The sequence below is a fragment of the Aotus nancymaae genome, unplaced genomic scaffold (assembly GCF_030222135.1).
Source record: "Aotus nancymaae isolate 86718 unplaced genomic scaffold, 86718_ANA_hifiasm-v0.15.2.pri h1tg000062l, whole genome shotgun sequence".
Classification (NCBI taxonomy): domain Eukaryota; kingdom Metazoa; phylum Chordata; class Mammalia; order Primates; family Aotidae; genus Aotus; species Aotus nancymaae.
In genome coordinates this window covers 15821375-15830342 of record NW_026988476.1, presented here as the reverse complement: position 1 = coordinate 15830342, position 8968 = coordinate 15821375, and positions in this window count along the sequence as shown.

Sequence of the window (8968 nt, the reverse complement as noted above, 5' to 3'; positions counted from 1 at the left end):
AGCATTCCCTTTGAAATCTGGCACTAGACAAGGATGCCCTCTCTGATTACTCCTACTCAATATAGTATTGGATGTTCTAGCCAGAGAAATCAGGCAAGAAAAATAAATAAAGGGTATCCAATTAGGAAAGGAGGAAATCAAACTGTCTCTATTTGCAGACGACATGATTGTATATTTAGAACACCCCATTGTCTCAGCCCAAAATCTCCTGAAACTGATAAGCAACTTCAGCAAAGTCTCAGGATACAAAATCAAATAACAGACTTAGGCAGAGCCAAATCAAGAATGAACTGCCATTCACAATTGTGACAAAGAAAATAAAGTACCTAGGAATAAAACTAACAAAGGATGTAAAGGACCTCTTCAAGGAGAACAACAAACCACTGCTCAACAAAATAAGAGAGGACACAAACAGATGGAAAAACAATCCATGCTCATAGTTAGTAAGCATGTGTATCATGAAAACGGCCATACTGCCCAAAGTAATTTAGAGATTCAATGCTATCCCCATCAAGCTACCTATGACCCTCTTCACAGAACTGGAAAAAACCACCTTAAGCTTCATATGGAACCAAAAGAGAGCCCACATAGCCAAGACAATCCTAAGTAAAAAGAACAAAGCTGGAGGCATCACGCTACCTGACTTCAAACTATACTACAAGGCTATAGTAATCAAAAGAGCATGCTACTGGTACCAAAATAGAGATATAGACCAATGGAACAGAACACAGGCTTGGAGGCAATGCCACACATTTACAACCATCTGATCTTTGATAAACTGGACAAAAACAAGCAATGGGAAAGGATCCCATGTTTAATAAATGGTGTTGAGATAATTGGCTAGCCACATGCAGAAAACAGAAACTGGACCCCTTCCTGACAACTTACACTAAAATTAACTCCAGATGGATTAAAGATTTAAACAGAAGGCCTAACACTATAAAAACCCTAGAAGAAAACCTAGGCAAAACCATTCAGGATATAGGCATAGGCAAGGACTTCATGACTAAAACACCAAAAGCATTGGAAACAAAAGCCAAAATAAACAAATGGGATCTAACTAAACTCCAGAGCTTCTGTACAGCAAAAGAAACAATCATTAGAGTGAACCAACAACCAACAAAATGGGAAAAAAATTTTGCAAACTACCCATCTGACAAAGGACTAATACCCAGAATCTACAAAGAACTAAAACAAATTTACACACACATACACAAAAAAAATTCAAAAGTGGGCAAAGGATATGAACAGACACTTTTCAAAAGAAGACATTTATGAGGCCAACAAACATATGAAAAAATGCTCATCATCACTGGTATTTAGAGAAATACAAAACAAAGCCACATTGAGATACCACCTCATGCCAGTTAGAACAGTGATCATTAAAAAATCTGGAGACAACAGATGCTGAAGAGGATGTAGAGAAATAGGAATACTTCTACATTGTTGATGGGAGTGTAAATTAGTTCAACCATTGTGGAAGAAAGTGTGGCGATTCCTCAAAGACCTAGAAATAGAAATTCCATTTGACTCAGCAATCCCATTACTGGGTATATATCCAAAGGATTATAAATCATTCTATTATAAAGACACATGCACATGTATGTTCATTGCAGCACTGTTTACAATAGCAAAGACCTAGAATCAACCCAAATGCCCACTGATGAAAGAAGGGATAAGGAAAATGTGGCAGATATACACCATGGAAGACTATGCAGCCAGAAAAAAATGATGAGTTCGTGTCCATTGTAGAGACATGGATGAATCTGAAAACCATCATTCTCAGCAAACTGACACAAGAACAGAAAATCCAACACCACATGTTCTCACTCATAGGTGGGTGTTGAACAATGAGAACACATGGACACAGGGAGGGGAGCATCATACATTGGGGTCTTTGGGGGAGGACTAGGGGAGGGACAGGGGTTAGGGAGGTTGGGGAGGGATAACATGGGAAGAAATGCCAAGTATAGGTGACAGGGGGATGGAGACAGCAAACCACATTGCCATATATGTACCTATGCAACAATGCTGCATGATCTGCACATGTACCCCAGAACCTAAAGTATAATCAAATGTATATATATAATAAATAAATATAAATTTTTTAAAAAAAACAACAGAGCAGAGATATTTTTCTTCAACCTCCTCTCCAAAATTAAAAAAAAAAAATCACACCACAAAAAACCAAGTATGTAGGGAGTGATAGTATGAGAGAAAAAGGATGTGTGTGTCTCTCACTAAAGGAAAATTCTATTTCTATGACATGTCATTTTTGTCCCAAGTCAATGGATTCAGCAAGGGAAGAACCGAGGAACTCTGATAAGTTGGAGTTACTAGGAAAAAGAATATGGCGATATGGAAGGGAGAAATCAAGAGCTGAAGATATTTTTAGGGTATTCAGAGAGAAGGAGCTCAGAGGTTTAAGGGACAGATTTCATTTGTGTGAAAAGTGGTGGGAGTGGGAGATATAGCTGAGCTTTATTATTGCAATCCCACTTGGCATGCTTCAAGAGACTAACTGATATTTTAATGCTTTTCAGAATCTTTGGCAATTGATCTGGTTTTGTTCTTGATGGCTAACATCTCAAGCGGGGGCCTTATAACTGCTTAGATTTAACTGTATCATGTTTATAGTTTACAAAGTAATAAAACCAATTACTAAAAGACTAGGAGTTCAACAATACTGCAAGTTTCTGGAGGGATGGCATTATTCATCTCACCACACATTCCCAGTTCTTAGCCAGACAAAGCATTCAATAAACACTTGTAGAATAGAAGATGGATGAGTGGATGATTTCCTTATACACACAGTAGGCAAGACAATTGAACAGAAAATATGAGCAAAACAAAAAGTCCACATAATATTTTTCTCCATTATTTCAAAATTTAGGTGAAAGTTACTCTAAGTCTGAATTATTGCAGATAATTTTCTTTATTTCACTTCTTATGACTTAAGTGTTTTATTTCATTAATTAATTTCTCTGTGTGCTAAATTTGTATTAGATAACATAATTCACTCATAAATAACAACCTTTGCTTGTCAAGTTGGACTAAATTAGTCTGCTTCTTCAGTAGATTATGAATAGAAAGAATGGGTTTAATTCAAGTCACACAGTGGGTCTGTTGCAAAATAAGGATCCAAAGGACGAACTTTGATTACATCTAATCCTGATTTGCCCCGAGACACAATTTTCTGCAAAAGGCAACATATTTTGTAACTTTATCACAATTTCAGAAATTACTATATGACATAGAATTAGTATTAAGCAGTCACTTAAAAGAAAAATATCCTTGATGGCAACAGTGTAACACTGGCAGATTTGAAAGTTATCAGTATAATTTGGAGGGGGTCAAAATGGCCAAGTGGAAGCAGTGGTGTGTGGCTCTCTCAGAGATAAACAAAAGAGAAGAGTGAATACAGCACCTTCAACTGAGATATCCAGGTATTCACAATGGGACTGATCAGGAAAACAACTAAACCCATGGAGAATGAAGAAAAACAGGGTGGGGTGACAGCCTACCCGGGAGTGACACAGAGCCAAAGGAACCCCAACTCCCCGTGAATGAAAGCAGTGAGAGAATGTGTAAGCCTGGGAAACTGTACTTCTCCCATGGATCTTTGTAACCCTCAGATCAGGAAATACCCACATGAGCCCATCCCTCCAGGGCCTTGGGTACAACACACAGAGCTGTGGAGTCTCAGTAGATCAGCTGCTTAGGCATGCCCAGAGAGTGAGGGGCTTTACATACTCCAGCCCCAGGATCCCTGGCAAGGTGGGAGGTCCATACATGCCCCAATCCAGAAGGACAAGCAGCATCAGTCTGCGGGCCCCACTTCTACCGCACCTCACAAGATAAGACACGCTGGGTTGTAATTCCAACCAGCTACTGGCAACATGGTGGAGCCTGCCTGAGATGGGACAGAGTGCCTGGGGTTAGAGGCAGACTGCCATCTCTGCCGGTTAGTCAACTCATCCATTGCAGCCTGTGGGCTCTAGAGAGTCCAAATGGTCCAGATGAGGAAGGGTCTCCCCAACACAGCACAGCTGCTTTGCCAGAACATGACTAGACTGCTTCTTTGAGTGGTCCCTGATCCATTCTTCCTTACTGAGTGGGACCTCCCAGCCATGGCCTTCAGCTACCCCATCTGCCCATATTCTATAGATGGAGCTCTGATCTCTCCCTGAATGGAGTTCCCAGGAAGCGGGGCAGGTAACAACCTTGGTTGTTTGGACCACTCAGCCATTCTAGCCTGTCAGCTTTGGAGAGTCCAAGCCAACCAGGGCAAATGCAGTTACCTAGCACAGCACAGCTGCTTTGTCAAGGCATGGCCAGCCTGCTTTCAGGGATTAGAGGGCAGGCCACCTCCTTTGCTGTTTCAGCATCTCAGCCAGTCTATCATGTGGGCCTTGGAGGGCCCAAACTGATCAGAAGCTGAAGGGATCCTCAACACTACACAGCTGCTCTACCAAAATACAGCCAGAGTGCTCCTTTAAGCAAGTCCCTAATCCTGTCCCTCCAAACTGGATGACACCTTCCAACTGGGATCTCCAACCACCTCCTACATACATGTTCAGGCCATCAATAGATCAATATCCCTGTGGGACAGAGCTTCCAGAGGAAGGGGCAGACTGCCAACTTTGCTGTGAAACATCACAGCCTTCACTGCTGATACCTCCAAGTAATAGAAAAACTGAGGTGACTAGTGCCTGGAGGGGACACTCAGAAAAATACAGCAGCCCTACAGAAGAGTGGCTAGACTATTGTTAAAAGAAAACCAAACAAACAACAATAAGAACAAACACAAAAAAACCCCACCCAAAAGTCAGCAACCTCAAAGATCGAAGGTAGATAAGCCCAAAAATATGAGAAAGAATCAGAGCAAAAATGCTGAAAATGAAAAACTAGAGTGCTACCTTTCCTCCAAATGACTAAAACACCTCTCCAGCAACGGTTCAGAAATGAGCTGAGGCTGAGATGGCTAAATAGACAGAAGTAGGCATCAGAATGTGGATAAGGGAAAACTTTGCTGAGCCAAAGGAGCATATTATAACCCAATGCAAAGAAGCTTAAAAAAAACATGATAAAACAATGCAGGAGCTAATAATCAAAATAGCCAGTAGAAAGAGGAGAATAATCCACCTGATAGAGTTGAAAAACCACTATAAGAACTTCATAATGTAATCACAAATATTAATATCAGAACAGACCAAGCAAAGGAAAGAATATCAGAGCTTGAAGACTGTATTTCTGAAATAAGACAGGAAGACAAGAATAGAGAAAAAAGAATGAAAAGGAATAAACAAAACCTATAAGAAATATGGGATTATTTAAAGATATTGAATCTACAACCGATTGGGGTACATAAAAGAGATGGGGAGAATGGAACAAATTTGGAAAACATATTTCAATACATCATCCAGGAGAACCTCCTCAACCTAGCTAGACAGGCCACATTCAAATCCAGGAAATACAGAGAACCCCAGTAAGATACTCCACAAGATCACCCCCAAGACAGATAATCATCAGATTCTCTAGGGTCAAAATAGCAGAAAAAATGGTAAGGACAGCCAGAGAGAAAAGCCAGGACACCTAAAAAGGGAAGCCCATCAGACTCACTGTGGCCCTTTCAGTGAAAACCCTACAATCCAGAAGAGATTAAGGACAAATATTAAACATTCTTAAAAAAAAAAGAATTTCCAACCCAGAATTTTATATCTACCAAACTAAACTTCATAAATGAAAGAGTAATAAGATCCCTTTCAGACAAGCAAATGCTGAAGAAATTTGTTACCATCAGACCTAGGTTACAAGAGCTCCTGAAGGAAGCATTAACTGTGGAAAGGAAAAGCCATTACCAGCCACTACAAAATTACACTGAGGTACACAAACATGTGACATTATAAAGCAACCATATGGTCTGTAAAATAACCCAATGACAAGATCAAATCCACACACAACAATATTAACCTTAAATGTAAATGAGCTAAATGTCACAATTAAAAGACATAGAATTAGAAGCTGAATAAAGAGCCAACACCCAATGGTATATTGTCTTTGAAAGACCCACGTCACATGTTAGGCCAAACTTAGGCTCAAAATAAAGGGATGGAAGAATATTTCCAGAGCAAAAGGAAAACAGCAAAAAGCAGGGGTTGCAGTCCTAGTTTTCGACAAAACAGACTTTAAACCAACAAAGATCAAAAAAGACAAAGAAAGGCATTACATAATGATAAAGGGTTCAATTCAATTTAAAAAGCTAACTAGCCTAAATATATACACACCCAACACAGGAACACCCAGATTCATAAAGCAAGTTCTTAGAAACCTTCCAAGAGACATAGACTCCCACAAAATAATAGTGGGAGACTTAACACCCCACTGACAATAAACAAAGACATTTAGGACCTAAACTCAGCTTTGGATCAAGTGGACTTGACATGGTTTGGCTTTGTGTCTGCAACCAAATCTCATCTTGCATTATAATCCCCAGGTGCTGAACAAAGAACCTGGTGGGAGTTGATTGGATTATGGGAGTACTTTTCCCCAAGGTGTTCTCTTGAGAGTGAGTGAGTTTTCATGAGATCTGGTAGTTTTATAAGTGTTTGGTGAGTTTCTTCTTTGCTCACTCTTCTCTCTCCTGCTGCCATGTGAAGAAAATTCTTCCTTTTCCTTTATTTTCTGCCATGATTGTAAGCTTCCTGAGGCCTTCCCAGACATGCAGAACTGTAAGTCAATTAAACCTCCTTTGTTTATAAATTACTCAGTCTCAGGTAGCATGTTTAAAGCAGTTTGAGAATGGACTAATAAAATATACATCTACAGAACTCTCCACCCAAAAACAACAGAATATACATTATTCTCCTTGCCACATGGCACTTACTCTAAAATTAATCACATAATCAGAAGTAATGCACTCCTCAGCAAATGCAAAAGAACTAAATTTATAGCAGTCTCTCAGACCACAGTGCAATCAAATTAGAAATCATGATTAAGAAAGTTGCTCAAAACCATACAACTACATGGAAATTGAACAACCTGCTCTTGAATGACTTTTGGGTAAAAAATGAAATTAAGGAAGAAATCACTAAGTTATTTGAAACTAACGAGAACAAAAATATAACACACCAGAATCTGTGGGATGCAGCTAAGGCAGTACTAAGAGGGAAATTTATAGCACTAAATGCCCACATCAAAAAGGTAGAAAAATCTCAAGTTAACAGCCTAACATCACAAGTAAAGGAACCAGAGAAACAAGAGTAAACCAACCCCAAAGCTAGCAGAAGACAAGAAATAACCAATATCAGAGCTGAACTGAAGGAGATAGAGACAGAAAAATCCCTGCAAAAAAATCAACAAATCCAGGAGCTGATTTTTTGAAAAAAATTAATAGACTTCTAGCTAAACTAATAAAGAAGAAAAGAGAAAAGATTCAAATAAACACAGTCAGAAGTGACAAAAGAGATATTACCACTGACCCCACAGAAATACAAACAACCATCAGAGAATATTATTAACACTTCTACTAAAAATCTCTGGAAGAAATAGATAAATTCCTGGACATGTACACCTTCCCAACACTGAACCAGGAAGAAATTGAATCCTGTCCCTGAATAGACCAATAAGAAGTTCCGAAATCAAGGCAGTAATCAATAGCTTACCAACCAAAAAGAGCCCAGGACCAGACGGATTCAGAGCTGAATTTTACCAGAGGTACAATAAAGAGCTGGTATTATTCCTACTGAAACTATTCCAAAAAATTGAAAAGGAGAGACTTCTCCATAACCTGTTCTATGAGGCCAGCATCACCCTGATTACAAAACCTGGCAGAGTATAACTTTATTCCACCTTCTACCACATCCCCCACATAATCAACACACACAAACTTTTAGCCAAAATGCAAAAGTTTACTTTCAATATCCTCCCTTGGTAAACCTTGTATTCACCTGTTCTTTTTCCTACTTCAGTAGAGATGTAGTGCCTTCCTTATTATCTGAATGCCTCCCTCTAGGCCCTATCCTCTCCCCACTTTGATAGCAATTTAAGAGTAAACAAATAACATGTATTGAGACATTCATTCTAGTTAACATCATTTGCTAAGAGTAGTTTGATATAGTTGGGAGTATCAGAGGTATTTTGTATTTTAACCTAAAGTAGTAATATATTACTGGGATCATCATATTGACAGCTGGGATGCATTTTGATGCCTTCATGTCACATTATCCTTTATTTACTTATGCCTAGGATATCCCTGTATATGTTCTATCTATATCTCTGTGACCAAAAAAGGATTATAGGAAGTTATTTGTGTATTTAAAACAGCCAATACACCTCAAGAGTAATTACATAACTTACCACAACTTCATAATTCAGACTGAGAGAAAGAACAATAAGAATTACTGAAATTTATTTTTAAAAATATGTTAAGTACTTGAAAGCTTATGAATTTCCAGTAAAAATGTAAATGTTAACACATACAAATCTTTTAATAAAAAGTTGAAACTAATTTCTAATTCCAAAAATTATTGATACATAATTTATGCTTAAAATTTTGGAGAAAAATAGTTATTTCACTGTGTTTATTAATAATTTCTCCAAGAAACACACTTTAGATTCAAGGACACACATGGGCTGAAAGTGGAAGGATGAAAAAAGATATTCCATGCAAATGGTAATGAAAGGAAGCAAGAGTGGCTATACTTATATCAGACGAAGAAAACTAACTCAAAAAATCTCTGTAGAGACAAAGAAGATATAATGATAATTATATAATAATTACATACTGACATAACGGTCAATTCAATAGGAAGCCATGGTGATTATAAATATATATGCACCCAACATCAGAACACCTAAGTATAGAAAGCAAGTATAGACAAATCTGAAAGGAGAAATTGACATCAATACAATGATAGTTGGAGACTCCAATACCCGACTTTCAATAACAGACAGAACATCCAGACAA